Source organism: Sabethes cyaneus, chromosome 2, assembly GCF_943734655.1.
Source record: "Sabethes cyaneus chromosome 2, idSabCyanKW18_F2, whole genome shotgun sequence".
Classification (NCBI taxonomy): Eukaryota; Metazoa; Arthropoda; class Insecta; order Diptera; family Culicidae; genus Sabethes; species Sabethes cyaneus.
In genome coordinates, this window is record NC_071354.1 from 241,182,158 (window position 1) to 241,200,461 (window position 18,304).

Sequence of the window (18,304 nt, forward strand, 5' to 3'; positions counted from 1 at the left end):
GAGTGTAAAACTATCCTTTCAATTATCCCTACCCATTTGAACATTAAATCTAGACAAAGTTGATGTCCTGACAGCAAACTGTTGAAAAAAAAGAACGCATCTACCTATCCTCTTCAACCAATTATATCGATATACTATAAAAATATATTCTAAACTGAAGCCTTGTAAAAAAAACGTGATAGAATCTTCTGGCATGTAACATGAGGCACAAATTTTCAATGTTTATGTAAAGACTATCCATGAAATTCTTTACAAGCTTTTGATTTAATTGCTGTAAAGCATAAAAATAACTGAAAAGCCGAGTGCCAAGAAAACCTCCAATGGAACGATAATAACAATTGAAAATCTTCCAACCTGCGTGATTTTAACTAGCATTTTACATGTTAGTTAAAAGACAAGCATGCATCAAAACGGTATGCCATAAAAAATGTCATTTTTAACTATTTTCGAATAAATTGATTAGTGTGAATTAGTTTTATGAATGATAACCCAGATCAAATGATTTTTATTTACTGTTTAGCCAAACGTTTTGCGTTTAATGACAAATTTTTAGTGTTTTGAACAAGTTTTTAAGCCAATAAACGTTCTAACAATTGTCAACTGGTGTGTAGTTTCCAGCCTTTTACCTGGTGCTACAAGCCACTCAAAAATCCACAAAATGTGGTACCACCGCCAATCAAAGGAAAGGATTTGTGATTGTGGCTTAGTGGCATATTTCTTTATAGAACTACAAATTAGAAGAAACTGATGCACGAGATACAAGCATTTGGAAAGTATAAGCTCTACCTCTTCTAACAAAGTTATAAATTTGCGTAATAAACTGTGAAACATTTGAAAAATGTCCAGCGTTACCGAATTGCATCTACATTCGTAGTTCTACGTTAGCGCAGCGTTAGACCTTCATACATTTTCTGGATTGCTAAGGAATTGTACCTGTATTTTACTACAAAAATCTTTGCTCTACGATGTTTGGAACATAAGATATGAACTTGTAAGGTTGATAAATGTTTAGGTAAATTAAGTTATTTCTCAAATCTAGGCAAATCAAGGCTTTACAAGCAATGCGTAAAAAATACTAGTACAGGGCAAATAATGTTAATACAGACCGGAGCAATTAACATAGACCAAGGTAACGTAAAAGGACTAACGACTAGAAGCTTGAAATATATAACTGTAAGTCTTACCGCATTCTTACCGATTTAGAGAACCCGCAAGTTCGACATTGTAGCAGGGGATGGCTGAACAACTCACGAGCCGTTCAAATGAACCGGTTCGCAAGAAAGTGCGTTCAAAAAACGGTTCTTGAAAAAGAATCATGGTTCTTCAAATATACCCGAAGGTTTATTTAGTTTAGTTTATTAGTAAAAAGCCAACCAATTTCTTTACCCTACTGACCATTTAAAAACTACTAGCTAGTATCCCAAAGCGTGTTTTTAGCAAGTCAAAATCGAAGTAGGGAACGAAATGGTTAAAGTTGCATGTAAGCCGGTGTTAGGCGAGGCCAAGCTAAAATATCGAGTCTTTCTAGGATTCAAGGGCAGTCGATCCTGGACGTTAAAACATCTAATTTCAAGACAGCTCTGATATCGTCCCGACGTATTTGCAGGGTGTCCAGGTTGATTATTCTACAGTGCTGTTCGTAGCTTGGTTGCCGAAATGGGTCGGTAACCTTCGGAAGGCAAAGCGAATGAACCTCCGTTGCACGGCCCCGATTTAGCTGACTCCTTTGGTAATACCTACGGGCTCCATATAGATGCGCAGTATGCAAGACTGGACCGAACCAACACACAGAAGAGCGATATCAAGCAATAAATACCGTTGAAGTTTTTGGCGATACGCATAATAAATCCCAAGTTCCTGCAAGCCTTGTCGACAACGAACGAAACATATGCCGAGCTCCTTTGAGTTGACGTCGTTGAAATAAATAAGGAAAACCACCGGTCCGAGATGGCTACCTTGTGGGATTACGGAAAAGCGGTGAAAGCTGGTGATATGAACCCATCAATGACACATTCCAGCGTTACGGAACACCTTGCCCGCCACGCAAATCTGTTCCTAGTTAATCAGATCCCTGGCACACATCTGGAAAGTAAAGTCCTCCCTTTAGTCACTAATTTTACAAGTTATTTTCCAGAAATTTGGTGAAACAAAAACCAATTAACACGTTAAAAATGTTTGCTGATTGTTTCCCGTAACGCTGGAATGTGTCCAATAGATATGTTAATAAGACGATTCGACAGATACGATTTAAGCCACTGGAGCAGGGGCACTTAAATATCGCGAGTTTGCCCTATTTTGCGACGGTGAGTTCATGATTCAGCTTGTCGAAAGCGCCGGATAGATCCGTATAGATGACGTCTGTCTGAGTACGGTCGTCAAAGTAATTCGTTACCTGATATTGCGCTGATATAGCATCCGACCATCATCTTGTTATCGCTGAGAACCGTCTGCGCGTCGCACGTGTCCAACGACGGGAGGAGAAAGTTGGGTGCCGCTACGACGTCCGCCGATTGGAGAATCCTGAGGTGAAAAGGGCCTTGTCGAACAACTTGAATCTCGAGCCTCGGAGCTGCCACCTGGTGGAACCGTCGAAGAGCAATGGACCGGCATCAAGAACGCCTTCATCACGACCAGTGATGAAACCCTCGGCAAAGCGCGCAGCAGGCGGAGGGAGTGGATTTCGGATGAAACTTGGAGGAAGATCGACGAGCGGAGAGAGGCGAAAGCCGGCATTGAGCGAGCGCGGACCAGATCGGCTAAGACAGCTGCCCGTCAACGATACGCCGAACTGGAGAGGGCTGTTAAACGTGCTTGTAGGCGGGACAAGAGAGCCTGGACTAACTCCCTAGCCGACCAAGGAGAAACCGCCACCGCCAATGGTGATATCCGTTTGTTGTACGATATTTCTCGCCGCCAGGATGTGCCAGGAGTGGTGCCAGGATGAATACAAAGATACCGCTAAAGGACAGAGCTGGTCAGCTATTGACTGACCGTACAGAACAGCTTAAGCGATGGACTGAACATTTTGAACAACTCTTTCAAGTTTCAAATGTCAGAGACCAACAAAACCAGCAGCGTATGACGCCTACAGTTCGTCGAATCAATCGCGTGAACTCGGAGGCGCCATCGCTGGATGAAATTGTAGCAGCCATCAAGAGTATGAAACCCAATAGAGCGCCAGGGATAGATCATATTTCAGCCGAAATGCTCAAAGCTGACCCATCTTTGTCAGTCCACAAAGCCGCCTGGAGATCACCTGACCAACGAACCTCGAACCAAACCGACCATAGTCTCATCGAGGGACGGTTTGTCTCGAACATCACCAACGTACGCTCCCTACGGAGTGCGGATATTGACTCGGACCACTACCTAGTAGCAGTACATATGCGCTCAAAACTATCGACGGTTTATACCTCGCGACAAAGTCGCCCTCCTCGGCTAAACATTCGGCAACTAGACAACCCGCGAACTTCCGAAAACTACGCGCTGGATGAAGTGCTGGATGAAGCTCTGCCCTCTTCTGTGGAGCTAGATACTTCGACCCTCGAAGACGGATGGAGTAGGATACGATCGGCCGTCAACGAGGCCGCAACCGCGGTGCTAGGTGTGGAAACCTCGAGTGCACGAAATGATTGGTTTGACGGGGAATGCCAAGAAGCGATAGAGAGGAAAAAAAGAGCTTGGGAAAACTATCTGAGCATATCCACGAGAGAGAATCTGGCCAAGTATCGACGAGCGAGGAATGAGTTGACGACGATCCTGAGAAGGAAAAAGCGCCAGAAGGAGGACAGAGATCGTGAGGAGCTTGAACAACTATTCCGGGCTAATGATACCCGCAAGTTTTACGAGAAGGTGAACCAAACTCGCAAGGCCCACACACCAAATCCTGACATGTGTAGGGGCGAGGGAGGGGATCTTATCACAAACGAGCGCGAGGTGGTCGACAGGTGGAAGCAGTTCTTCGATGAACGCCTCAACGGCGATATAGTAGCAGGAGACGCAATGGAAGTTATCCTCGGAGTACCTACAAACGACAACAGCGTACCGGCTCCCGATCTCGAAGAGATCCGACGAGAAATCGGTCTGCTGAAGAATAATAGAGCCGCCGGGAAGGACCGACTCCCGGCAGAACTCTTCAAAAATGGCCAAGAACCGCTAGTAACGGCATTTCACTGGCTGATTTCAAGGATTTGGGAAGAAGAGAAACTACCGGAGTGGATGGAAGGCGTAGTCTGTCCCATCTACAAAAAGGGCGAGCGGCTAGACTGCTGTAACTACCGCGGCATTACGCTGGTCAACGCCGCCTACAAGGTGTTCTCCCAGATTCTGTTGCGTCGTCTATCCCCAATAGCAAGAAAATTCGTAGGGCAGTATCAGGTGGGCTTTATGGGGGCCCGTGCTACTACGGATCAAATTTTTACTCTCCGACAAATCCTTCAGAAATGTCGAGAGTACAACGTGCCCACGCATCATATTTTCGTGGATTTCAGAGCAGCATACGATACCGTTGAACGCGAACAGCTAATGCAGATAATGCACGAGTACGGTTTCCCGGACAAACTGACGCGGCTGATCAAAGGTACTCTGGAGCGAGTGATGTGCTACGTGCGCGTTTCGGGGACACTCTTAAGCCCTTTCGAATCGCGCAGAGGGTTACGGCAAGGGGATGGACTGTCCTGTATGTTGTTCAATATCGGCGAGCGGGCATTGAAACGAAGGGAACGATCTTCAGTAAGAGTAGCCAACTCCTAGCCTTTGCAGACGACTTCGACATCATTACTAGAAACCGTGGGACGGCGGAGGTAATCTACGCCAGACTAAAAACGGAGGCTAGGAGGATAAGGTTACAAATTAGTGCGTTGAAAACCAAATATATGGTAGGAAGAGGCTCCCGAGATAGTAACGTTTGCCTCCCATGGACAGTGACTATTGACGGCGATGAGCTGGAAGTGGTTGATGAGTTCGTATATTTGGGATCTCTGGTCACCACCGACAATAATACGAGTAAAAAGATCCAACGATGCATTCAAGCTGGAAATCGAGCCTACTTTTCAACGACAACGCAAAAACTGCAGGTATTCATTAACCAGTGCCTGCGTTACATCATTCGTGTCTGGTGGCCTGATAACTGGATATCCAATGAGGAACTCCATCGTCGGTGTCATCAACGGCCGATAGCCATAGAAACGAAAAAGTAGGTAGAAGTGGATCGGACACACCTTGAGGAAAGGAGCGAACGAGGTTTGCAGAGAAGCACTCGACCGGAATCCACAAGGACAGCGTAGAAGAGGCAGACCCAGACGCTCATGGTGACGGAGCTTAGCCTACGACATCCGGGCTGTAGACGAGAACCTGTGCTGGCGACAGGTAAAAGCCATGGCGGGTAATCGTCAGCAATGGAGATCTCTGATTTCATCCATTGCATGGACACATAAGTAACTAAGTAGAGACCAATTCTATGCATTTTAATCGTATCATTGAGAGAAAGAGACAAATTTAGCGGTACCACTTTTTCTCAAACCCTCCACTGACCCCCACACCAAAAGGCTCGCATAGAGAGTCTCCTAGTAATGAACTCTTAGTTACAAAACAAAACGCGGGGAAATATTACTTCAAACAAAAATAAACAAAGTGATATCCCAGTGGAACTTAGTTCCTTTGAAGGGATTCACAGGGAGGCAGTTGTGAACTATCGTTATACTAATCAATCAACCAAATCATCTTTCTGGAGAAAAAATCCAAATTCTAAAGAGAAATAACTTTTAGCTTTGTGAATATATTTTTAGTAATTCAGATAGTTTCCATTGTTGAGCTTCTTTTTCATTTAATTTCATTTTTACTCGCACGAAAAGCTCAAACAGGCGTGACGGAAAATATCACGATCAATTAACACACAAAAATCCCCAAAACAATAAGCATTAACCAAATTACGCCTTCTACCATCCCATATTCCGAACGATGGGAAAAAAGGCAGTTTATTTCAGAAAACACTCCTTAGCCATCAACACGCCACTGACTGACTGTCTACCAAATCCGTGAAAGAACAGCCAGCTGGAAGGAACATCAGCACGGAGGACCTTCAACATTTATCCTCTTCCTCTCCTCAGTGATAAGGAACGATGATTAGCGGAAACGTGAAAACCGCAAGCCACAAAAAAAAAAACTTTTTGCGCCGTATCTATAACGTTTCGGTTGAATAGCTTCCGTAATCTAGTCCAAGGTTATGAAAACGAAACTAACCTTGAAGGACGCGTTCGAATCGTATCATCACCGGCTGACAGGAAAGAGATTGCTTTATTCCTAATCTCTATTATCCTTTTCTCGGTTGCTCTACTCGCCCCGTCAGTAGTAAACAGAACACAGAAGAAACAGTAGCGTCATTAGTCAAATCTGTGGTCTCATAAATAACGCCTCGGATCGGAAGTGATGGCGGTGTGTGGTGGTTTCCTAATAGTGTCACCCCGCGCATCGGAGATGCAAGGAATTCCATTTTCCTATCGCACGTCAGTTCCGCTCCCTTCCTTTATTTGCTAGGTAAATATACGATGCCTTTATTTCAACAAATGTCGCGCGCGTGCCTCAACATTCCCGCAGCCGCACCCTGCTGCGGGCGCGCTTTTCACGCATCCACTTTGGCTAATGTAATGTGCGTAGAATAACCCATCGTAGGAAAAGAATAAAAAAATACACACTTTTCTGCCGTGATGTGCTGCATTTAGGGACCAAATAAAGGCAACACATTCTCCCCCTTCCGTCGGCGGTAGCGACCGGAATTGTTGCACCTCTCTATAGTTTATGTTCACACATTTCCAGAAGAGTAGTTTCGTTTTTCGACCGATTGTTTTCCCTACCCGAGTTACTGTAAAGTTCCAAAGTACACTATACCGACGTGGTTTCTGTATCGACACCGGGGGGAGTCTAACGGCCATCGACCCACTCCAGTCAGTAGGGAAGTGAATAAAATAATAATGTTATTACGCTTATTTTTAGGATGAGGGCCTGCTGACTGACTATCCTGATCGTGCATAGGGAAAGACGGTTTTGAATTTCGGTAATGATTGAATACCCACATGGATATCGGTTAGCAGTATGTTCATTATTATTGGGAATAAATTGATCAACTCTGACAGCAGAATTCAATGCTATCAATCAACCGGTAACAATTGTTAAAAACTCATACCCCATACCAATTGCATGAAAAGCTTGCATAATTCATTTCTGTATACCTACAAAGGATTTCCACATATCCTGTAGCTTATTTCCAAAATACGGATATTACAGATGCTTTCATAAAACATTATATACGAAAAAAATCTAGTGAAATCTAATTTTGATGAACATGAGGAATTAGAGAGAATTATTTGCCAAATCTTGTTAGTCACAATGCACCATATTCAGGGCAGTACCTAACTCTGAGAAGCTGCAAATCTTTGTAAAATATTGACAAAACTCTAGGTATTTAAACCATTTAATATTTGAAATTCATCAAATGGTTACTTACTTTACTTTACTTTAGTGTCCGTCTCAGTGAGTGTCAGTGCCCGACGGTTCGTTATTGATCCAGCGCCGAACGAATTAGGTTCCTTCGGTACTGTTGGTTGTGGGCTGCCGTTCTCTAATCCCCTCGAAAATCGGCTGAAAGTTGAGGCAAACATGGCACAGTTTTTCACAGGTCGCTATCTTTAGCCGACCCGCGTACGACAGCCAGATGATTGAAATCGGCACAATGACGAAGGCGTTGTTCTGCGTTTTGGCACATTTTGCATGGCTTCAACCTTTTTTGATCAATGGGACCAGGCGCTGGATTCTCACGCAGAGAACAGTACAGTGCACCCTTTTTCTTCGATTACTTCTTTCCGAATGACAACGATCCGCCTTTGAAATGGTACGCTGGCACGAGATCTCCGTCGACATTTGCCTCACAGGTGTCTTCGACAGTCTCTATAAGGAAATCCGGCAGAGTGCGAGGCGTCGGTTCTCCTTTGCTCTTCCACTAATGTACCCATTCTCGTTTTTCCCGATCAGGAAGCTTGGCGCCAAGGAGGGTATGAAATGGGGAAGGCAAATGAGCGTCCAATATAGCTCTAGCCATCCCAAGCCCCTACCTAGCGCCTCCACGTGGCCATACCTGGTAATGCTCTATTGAGTAGCCAAGCTAGGAGGTGCGTTGCTGGGTGGTTCCCGGCTGCCTGGTCTCAAAACCGCGGTTTTGGGCAGACGGCGGAGCCACACGGCCTAGCTAATAGGTAAGCCTAATAAGTTATTTTAATTATTTTTTTCGTTTTAGCTTATGAAGCATCTCCTGCTATATAGTAAAAACTGGGCAAAACGAGTTTTAATACTGCACATGGATACCAGAATGAAAAATTAAATTAACTTTTAAAAATTAAAATTAAATAAGAAGCATTTATGGAACCCAAAGGACGCTACTCTATTCCATACGAAGGACTGCTGGTGAGATTGTTCTATTTTTATCATTTATACCACATTTCATCTTAATATCATATCATATATTAACAGTATTATTATTGATATCATAAATGTGGAAGGCTGGATGACGGAGTGGATTGCCAACCTGAATCCTTAAGGTCTGAAGCAAATATGGCACTTCTCAATTCAAAACAAACAAATCATCACGTGGGTTAAAGTTGGTATAGCGAAATTGATTATTACATGGAAGGATCCTAATGCTGGAAGGCGACTCTTATAACCCCGGAATGCGCACAAGTGCCTCTGCTTGTGGGTCCGCCCAATCCCTTTTGGCCCTTCTGTAACAGCATTAGTGTGAAATTCATTTGATAATCAAATTTGGATCTACTGTAATTCTACCCACATACATTGGCAAGTCCTTGAAATGATGGTGGCTTTCCCCTACTACTACTACTACTACTATCAGGAAGCTTGGCGCCAAGGACTTAAGATGTTACAGAAGATCCGCGGCTTCTAAGTGTCAGCAGAGTTGTTCTACGGTGTTCTCGAAAGGAACGAAACTGTGCATGTTATCCGGCTAAGGTGGCTCCAGGTGGTTAACTTTGTCCAGTAGACTCTGTAGTAGTTGTTCCAGAGTCCGTAATGGCGACGCAGTTTCTCGATAACTCGCGGAGTCGATTCAGGGAGTAGTTGACCGGACACCAATTCGAGAGCTTTGCAGCTAGCTGAGCTTTTGTCGGCCCTACCCGCTTTTGGCTCACTTCCTGTAATTTTTTTTCTGGTCCGGTTTGTTCTTCACCGATGGACTGGATTCTTCAGACTCTTCCTCGTCTTCTTTGCTATCAGCATCTTCCTCGTCTTTGTCTTTTTATTCTGCTCTTCGCCATCTTCTCTGTTCGCACCGCCTGCACCACCGTTCTTGAATTCCTCGGAAAGCTTCTTTATATTTGCTTTGGTCAGCTTCAACGACCGGACAATCCTGAGAACGCGTTTTGGTTCGCCTTCATTTGATCGATCTGCTCTTGCCTTTTTCGGAGCATCTCCTTCTGGGACACCATCGGCTGTTCTTCTTCTTCTTCGGCGGCATTTTCAACTCCATTTCCATCTTCTATCTTTCAAATGCGCGCTGCAACTGTTTCTCCTTCATCTTTAGCTTCATTTCCGTCTCTTGCTCCTGAAGCTGTTTCTTCTGCTTCTCTTCCAATGCTTTCACCCTCGCAACCCTTTCCCTTTTACGAGAGAGGATTCCTTCTTCGATTTGTTCGACTCTTCACTTCAGTTCTTTTCCGACTTCGAGACGACTTCTGGGCAGCCTTCATTTGCTAGGCTTTCTTCTGGCAATTCTTGTTGTAACAGTACCACTTTTTGGGGGCCTGCTCTACCCGGATTTTCCCACAACGACAATGGAACCAGAGCAAACATCCTTCGCATCCAATCATCGGCTCGTCGCATATCGATGGACCGCATATTTCACAGGGAGTTTGCTACAAGTCGACGCTCTTCTTCGTCTTACTTTTGTCGTTCAAAACCATTTGTTGGGGAAGGTCCAAACTTTTCACTGGACACCTCATGTGTCACTTTATTTTGACGTAGGACTACGTCTTTCAGGAAGGTAGCTAGTATAGGGGGTAATTCCAAAAAATCTTTCTCGAAAAGTGGTCAGGTTTTCAACGCTAATAGCTCAACAGTTTTCCGATCGATTTTCAATATTCTTACACCAAGCGATCGGAGAATCATCTAAAAATTGACCCAAATCAAGAATTGATGGATTCGTGATGTCGAACTATTGAAAAATTGAAAATATGAATATGAAAATTGAACCTATGATTTACCAGAATTCTCGCTTCGTGATTGGTTGTTGGAAATGACGTCATCAAAGTAGAAACGCGTTTTCATGCTTCGGCTTATAATTCAGTAAATTTTCAATAGATTTCCAAGATATTTACACCAATTGATCGGAAAATCGATTTGGAAAATATTGAAAATATAGAAAACTATTGATTTTCAATGCGCGTCATTGAAAAATTGAAAATAACTCTAACTCGGTCGTACTAGAAATGGTCGCTTTGTGATTGGTTGAAATAATTTGCAATTATTATCAAACAAGTCTTGGTATAATTCAGGATGCACCGAGAAAGTTGATGGAAAGTTCCATTTAATTCTACTATAACAAAGTTACAAGAGAATTAAATGGAATCCTACCCTTTCTCGTTGATTGCAATTGGCTTGAAAATTCCTTACTGAGATGTACCACCAACGGCAACACGTGCGGTGAGTCGGTGACGCAGTCGTGCACGTCTGCAGTTCCCGGTCGGTCGTCTTCATCGTCTGCTGAGGAAAGGAAAGTACGCTGAGCGTGTGTAGGAGCTGGAGCACTCGTTTCGCTGCCGCGATGGAATATCTGGCAGCTGAAGTTCTGGAATTGGCAGGAAATATGCTTCTCGCGACAACAAAACGACCATAATCATCCCACGTCACTTGCAGCTGGCCACTTGGAGTGGTATTTCATCGTGACTCAGGACCATACACAAACGGCTTCGTCGATCGCATAGCTGCTGAGGCTTTCCGGTTGGTCCGTTGCAACAAGCCGTGCCTGGTTTGCGGTTATCGGTACTCCAATTTACCGAACAGAGAATTACGTTAAGTGCGTTAGTGCAAGTTTATTGCAAGCTGGAGTTATGATAATCAAACAATCGGCCCTTTTAGGGGCCACACAACGATTGAAGAGTTTATTATATTTTCTTGCCCAGTTAATACCATAATAACACAGGCAACGAGGGAAAAGTTGAATTTTTCACCATTGCGGACGACCAACAAATGACGGAACTAAGTTTTCTGGTCACGGGCGACATTTTCTGCGACTTCCAAAACGTCTGCAGCCTGTAAATGATTTATTATCAGTGTTCTTTTGTAAGCCGCAGATTTATTTACTCTTTGGTTTAGTGTGACTTGGTTTCGTTTTAATAAAATAGATTCAATCAATTCATGGATATACCTCCAAAATCGGTTGAGGATTAAATGTATATAATATTACTACTTTGATAAATGTTACGTATGTAGCTTGTATACATGATGAATCGTATTATTACATACATGGATACATCCTGCTATCGCTACAAAGAGACTTACGTAGTCCTACGTCACCTATGCGTTCGTGTCTTGTGCACAACCCCTCTGATTTTTTGAGAATGTTCCGGGACGAAACCAAACTTTTTGACGCAGTCAACTATTTCCATTAACGAAAAATAAATTACACTTTAAACGTCGTTAACAAAAATAGTTGACTGTTTCAAAAAGTTTGGTTCCGTCCCCGAAACAAACCTTTATGCATCATAACTACTCGAATTATGCTTGGATTTGAACAAACTGCTTATCTCTATACAGCAAACATTTGTACATCCCTACATATTCTTCGATTCGAGCAGTGTACGCAAATTGGATTCTCTCTCAAGCAACGCCTCATCGCTTATGCACTCCGCTCACAAACTCACTTATGTTGTCTCGAGCTCGATGGCATCGAGCATTTTGCCAGCGTAGTAGTGGTTTAGTTTGCTGGAAGCTTTCCTCGGGTGCGGACGTGTTTTAAGAATGAAGTTGTTTCGTGTTTCGCGTTGACTGTGGACTGTTTTTTTTCTCTCCTGAATAACTGTGTTGGTGTTGGTTGCTTCCACCCACCTTTTGCCCGTCCGTGCGCCGTATAGTGCACTGGAATCAATCGCATACTGGCATAGTGATGAACTGCAAGTGACCGTGTGTGAATACAACAGAGCAGCAGTAGCAGCAGCATATGAATTGCAATTGCATAGGGGCAAGTGAAACAGCACACCCGTTTGCTGTGGTGGATCGAGCGAGAGGGCATCTAATAATTTTGCTTGCCTCTTGGTTGGGTTTGGATTCTGGTTTCGAACGCGTTTGTGTTGGTAATAACATCGTGTCGCGTTTGTGAAAATTGTTCCGAACAGACATTGCTTGCTGCTGTGCTGGGCTGAGTTTGAATTTTGTCCCGTCGATTGTTGTACATACCCCGCGCAGTCGAAACGAAAGTGCATCGTACAAATCCAAGGTTTCGCAGATGTGGTAAATCCGGCATGTGATTTTTGAAATTCCAAATCGGCTTTTTGTGCTGCATAAAACAATGTTCAATATGTTTTCGGGGGCGCGGGTTGCGACACAGTTGTGAGATTAGCAGGGAAAATCAAATTTTCTTATGGGATAAGTTTCTCCGCGCAGTAATATGTGTGTACTGTGTATGGTAATCTACACGTCCCGAGCTTGAGCTGTGTGCATAGTAAATATCGATGAATGGCTACCGAATTTACGGTAAAACATCCAGTTGGTTGGTCAGTTTAAAAATTACGTTTTCCGGAAAAATTTGTGCCGAAAAAGGAAGTTTCTGTGTCAACCAAAGAATGATTGTTTTCCGATGTGACGTATGGTGAAAAAGGGTGTAAAAATTGTACAACGCCTATTCGACAGTGTTGGTAAATCCGCGCAGAAGGTAGAGCAACAATAACGTAGGTGCATGTGTGTTTGTGACCGTGTATACCTTGCAGCCGAAACAGCTCTGCTGAAGAAAGGTGTGTAATTATTATTACAAAATGAATGAAATTAAAAATATTGAACAAAAGTGAAACGAATTCGATGTGCGATTAGGAAAAAGCGTGTTGATTTGTCCGTCCATCCAATTGTGAAATGTATAGTGAAGAAATTGTGCAGTACATGTTACGGAAGAAATAACATAAATACAAAACATATCAACGGTGTTTCTATTATCCTCTGGATTACCTACTGATGTAAGCTTTCGTGGCGAAGCAATTGTCGATCTAAACAAACAATTGAAAAAATAAACATAGCTGCTCGGTTTAGGCTGCAAAACGAAACCGTGAATTTTTGAAGGTAAGTGCCGGAGGTGTTTTTTATTGATCAAAAACGATTGGGAAAAACTCCCAATGTGAGTTGTGCACAAGTGTTGCCAAAAAACTGTGTGTAAGAGAATGTAAAATTAGTTAGCACCTGAAAAATATAAAATTATTGAAAATTTTTGTTTTTCAAAAAAAAAAATGTAAGAGGAGTCAGTAAATATTCAATGTGTTAGATTTTTGCTTTATTATTCAATTTCTATGAATTAACAAATAAAAAAAATATTTCAAAAATTTCCGCCACCAGAGAATATTTCGTGAAAAACTGTCTCCCATTCTCCATAATTCCATTTTTTTTAACTGCTGAGAAAATTTAGCCTACTTTTTTGATTTAAAAAGTTTTGTTCTACGATGCTTGATTCAAGACTTAACCCTTAAATGCGCAATGTTGCTTTAAAACAACTTAGTGAAAAACATCCTCAAAGTAAATTATGTTTACCGCCTTTAGATAAGTAAGCATTTTTTTTTAAATGAATTTTTTCAGCGTGCGCATTTAATGCTTAAAATAATTCTAAGCACGCAACAAATATCCACAGAGAAGAAGGGAGTTTTAAATCTCTTAAAAGTGGTCGATATGAAATATAAGCATTCCATTGCACATTTTATCAACAAAAAAATTTAAAAAAATGCCGATTTGATCACTGTCCTATTTTTGTCACTCCTAAATTCATCATGAGGGTGACAAAATAGGGTCATTATTGTTGTATAAGATATGAAAATATAAATTTCGTTTTCACAAACAAATTTCAAGGAAATACGTTACAATATTTATGCTTTTTTTCAAACGTATGGAGGTCTATGCATAGGCGAACGAACGAGGGGTTCACGCAGGACTACTAATGCGGGTACAATTCGACCATGCTGGACAACCAGTTAAAATATCAATTAGCTAACGTCCTCTGCATCTTACTAGTTTCTTCCACCACTCCACTTGGTATCGGTGGTTCAGTAGTAGAATACTCACCTGCCTTACTTTGATACTTTACTTTGCAGTTATTTACATAATTGACAGAAATTGAATTGAAATTATGTAAAGTTTTTATGTATTGCACGGCACTAACTCACGCAAAACAGCAAATGAAACGCTCAAAAACTATTCTCGGATGAAACAGTCGCTGATTTTCCTTGCTTTGAGAATTGCTGCCTCACGTCACGTACACAAATATCCCTTCAGCCATGTTTCCGTGCAAGATAACAGTTCCGAACAAATTCTTGCAGTACATTGATGCAATCTGGCAAAAGGAAAGCATGACCGATTGACCGCTCACTTTTCTGTGACGGTTCACTTTCAGGACATCAAATTGGACTAGATTCAATGTTTAAAGATACAATCGGATGAAGAAAAGGGGTGGTTTTGAATTCTGGCATGCGTCCCAAGCACAGATATTAAATTGGTATAGGTTAAACGTCGTAAAGAATCTTCGTCCTGTTGTGACGGCAGGTTTTGTTATTTATTTCGTGATTGAAAATAAAAATGGCTATAAAAACCAAATAATTCCTACATCGGTTATGAATCGATTGGTATCTAAACCATCTAAATCTATTCATAATTGGCAGAGCTACTAGCGTTCGAAGTGTTTAATTTTTTGTGACCGCCTTCTTTGGATTGTATCCCCAGTGGTCCTTTGTCAAAAGACTCATGGTTTTTGGGCCCCTTCCAACATCCTTCAGTTTCCAACATCGGAAGGACAAAAGCTTCATTAAATATTTGTAAAGGACTAAATAGTAGATATATCTTGTGTGTTCAAATTCATAATTATTTTCATGAAAAAAATTTGTTCTACGACGCTTAGTTCAAGAGTTGTAAAGATTGGAATTAAAACAATGTAGGAAAAATGTCGGAAAATGGGTTTCTGGCACTCTTCGACTGAAATCTGTACGATAATTTTGAAAGACGCCCACAAGAATCTCCCTCTCGCTTACCCTTCCAATAAATGCTGCGCCACTGCACAAACAAAACACGTCATGAAAGCTTGATTGAAACGGGGCAGGTAAAATGTGATATTAAGTTTGTACAATGTTTCTCTTTAACCATTTTTTGATCTTCATATGCATTTCTCAGTCATTTTCTGGCTTTCAGGAACGTTTTTCGACCGCTTCCTGACCTCCAGAAGTGCTATTCGGCTATTTTCTGGTCTGCAGAAGCGCTTTTCGGCCATTTTATGGCTTTCGCAAATATGTTTCGACCATTTTCTTCATTTACAGCGTCTGCTTTTAGCCATTCTATGGTTTTTAGAAGCACTTACAGGAAATGTTGTGGCCTTTAGAAGCGTTTGGTAATTTTCTGACCTTCAGATGCATTGTTCTGACTTACAGAAGCGTCTATTTGGTCATGTTCTAAACTCCCGAAGCATTTTTCGGCCATTTTCTAACCCAGTGAAAACAATTTACAGCCATTTTTCTGCTTTCCCGAAGCGCTTTCGGACAGCTAGCTTAAGGAAGCGTTTTTCGGTCATTTGCTAACTTTAAAAAGCGATTCGGAAAATTTCTAGTTTTCGGAAATGTTTTCGGTAATATTCATACTTTCAAAAGCGTTCTTGGTCGCTTTTTAGCCAGCAATTTTCTGATCTTCAAGCGTTTCGTGCATTTTCAGGCCTACAGAGGCATTTTTTATGGCTTTGAAAGGCGTTTCAATCACTTTTTTGCCTTCAAAAACGCCCTTTGGTTATTTTCTTGCTTTCAGAATTGCGTTTCTCTTTACCCAAGATGGGGGATCCACGGAGCGAACTAAACTATATGAATACTGCGTGCGCCATAGAGCTGTGCGAGTTCATGATTCATCCTCCGTCTCCATACTCCGTTCTCCTGTGCGTCGCCGTAAATCATAGAGCTGTAGGGTAATTGCTCGTGAAGCCCATAGTAAGCACGCCTTGTCAATGATTCCTTGAGTCAACTAACAAATGGTACGTGTGAATTCTGTATTCACGGCCTTTTTAGAGGATCTATCATACTTGTAATAATCGGTTTAATGACTATCCAGAGCGGCTCCGTAGCCGCAAGGTTACCAAGTCTGCTTTGACAAGCGAGTGGTCGTGGGTTCGAATCTTACTAGAATCTTAATGGCAAGTGTCTAGCATGGGTTTATTCTCGGACCCCTCATTACCCTTCCTTCGTGCTGAATTTTATGTTATCCTCAATGAAGCATCTTGACAGTACAAAAGTCACTCTTACAGTTAAGTGTACTGGTCAAAGGAACGCAATGAGTGCTCGCCAGGGACTGCTAGAATTGAAGATAGTACTGGCAGTGAGAAACAAGTGGGTAAAGAAGTGCAAGCTTTGAGGCCGGCTGAACCCTTTTCTGGTAGAATATTCACGTTTCCTGAGAACGATGCAGCTGCTCCAACTCCGTATCGTCTTGGTCTTCCAGGCAGCGCTTTTCTTCTAGATGATTTGCGTTTTCCTGTTTAAGTCTTCCCCCGTTCTGCATTGCGCATCTTTGCCGCCTGCGCAGCTTTCTCCAGTGAAACCAACTAACCATCCGTTTCCACATCTCGCTCACTGCTATGAAGGCTGTATCCAGCTCGTTTCTGTTGCCGCAGCGCTGGTAAACGGTATGTCCATCTTTGAACGTGCGTACCATTAAGCCCTTCCAGTAACCATACCTTCAATACATCAGAAAGTGCTCCCTTGGAAGTTGAGAAATCGGCATTTCCATGCTCCGAGTTTTTAATCTATAATCGTTTTTTGTCGCATCCCGAACATCACATCTAAAGCCACTTGGGTTTACTTAAATTTTATAAAAGTTTTATTGCAGTATTAATCATTATCTCTGGTGGTATTATGTAATACCAAGAGGATACTAGTCAAAACACACTTATAGCTAGCTATGAAACCATTATAAAACTGTTATTAAAGCAAATTTAGGCCATTACAAATATTTTAAACAACCAGTTTTTGAAAATCGGAAAAATTCGATGGCACGTCGGTTTTATCCACCTATATCAATATGCACAATAAAATTTAATGCGCATATGCTGCAAATCAACGGAGACTGCTGAAAATTTTTTAATTATTCAATGGGATATTTTATTATGGTCATTATAAACCAAATCGATCGGAATGATCCGACATTAAATTTTAATTTTTCTGTTAGCTATTTTCAAGCTAACAATCCTGGCTTATTGATTTAGTTTTTTTTATCAGAGCAAGCTCTACGCTTTAAAGTTTTACAGTGGAAACCTCCATTAAATTATAGCGGCTAGTGTTCAGCAGTGAATAATATAATCGGTTTTATGGCTACTTGCTGCAGACCGTGATGGGACTATTTGAACTTCTATCTTCTGAAGAATGGGCCCTTCAATGGGAAGACAGTGTTATAACGGATACCAAGAAGTTTAGTTTTATTAATAGTTTTACGAGATTGGTTATGAAAACCACTAGTGGAATGTAACAAAACGTAGAATTGTTACTTTGGATCGGTCTATTTTGATTGTTCCAGTATCATTTTTTTGTTCCACATTCTTTGCTGATTAGGTTTTTACCAGTCACGATAACATGAGAGAATTAAATGAAAAAAAAATCACATTACTGAAACGTAAGCGTAATTTACCGTTTTCATAGATATTTACGAAGTTAAAAGTTTTAGAATAATTATTAACCGTTTTTGAGCGTTTTAGAAAAATTTCTGAAGGGAAGAGAAAGCTAAGAGAATATGCCATTGAATTCTTCACACTTAAACGATCTTCACAGATACGCGTCTTTCGATTATTGTAATTCTTCAGTGTGGACAGTTGAGAATTACTAATTTGATTTCGATAAAAAATGGTTTTAAAATTAAAGCTGAGGGTTTTCTTGTTTTAAAAAAAAGTAAAATTGTCATTAACTGAAGTTTTTGTATAGCGTCTTAGTAGAATACAAAACCTGAAATTAGCGAATTTGGAAAAAGTTTTCTTCTTTTCTTTGATTTCAGAAAGTCCTCATTGGTTTGGATTGAATCAAGTTTCATTGAGAATTGA

The 18,304-nt window shown here is 41.6% G+C and overlaps 1 protein-coding gene across 1 annotated transcript in view; it reads left to right on the plus strand.

The window, feature by feature from the left end:
* Nucleotides 1-12,003: 12,003 nt before the first annotated feature.
* LOC128738192 (phosphatidylinositol 4-kinase beta) overlaps nt 12,004-18,304 on the plus strand; it is a 210,631-nt gene continuing 204,330 nt past the window's right edge. Inside the window, exon 1 of the mRNA XM_053833127.1 lies at nt 12,004-13,326. The gene's annotated coding sequence lies outside the window, so the exon portion shown is untranslated. The remainder of the gene's footprint in view (nt 13,327-18,304) is intronic.